At 32.6% G+C, this 267-nt stretch overlaps 1 protein-coding gene across 1 annotated transcript in view; it reads left to right on the top strand.

Annotated features, from left to right (window-relative positions):
- Positions 1–267, top strand: part of LOC109850499 (probable leucine-rich repeat receptor-like protein kinase At5g49770) — a 12,630-nt gene that overhangs the window by 11,566 nt on the left and 797 nt on the right. The window lies entirely within an intron of this gene.

Genomic DNA, 267 nt, shown 5'->3' with positions numbered 1-267 from the left:
CCCCCTTAACTTGTAGGGTTTACTTATAACCCCATGAATTTCTTCTATTCTAGTAAGTTCCTTGAAGGTTTTTCACTTCTAATCCCCCAAAGTAACACCATGAAGTAATAAAAAACAAAAAGGAAAGCCTTTTTTCTTTTTTATAATTTTCATTAAGTTGCTATTTTCACTTTTCTTCATCACGTGCTTGGACATGACAAGTTAGATTTGAGTGTTGATTTAGGAGGTTAAAGTGAACAATCTTAAAATGGGTTTACTGGAATAGAG

This window comes from Asparagus officinalis, chromosome 7, assembly GCF_001876935.1.
Source record: "Asparagus officinalis chromosome 7, Aspof.V1, whole genome shotgun sequence".
Lineage (NCBI taxonomy): Eukaryota > Viridiplantae > Streptophyta > Magnoliopsida > Asparagales > Asparagaceae > Asparagus > Asparagus officinalis.
Note: the sequence above shows the minus strand (reverse complement) of the source record. Positions and strands in the feature narration are given on the sequence as shown.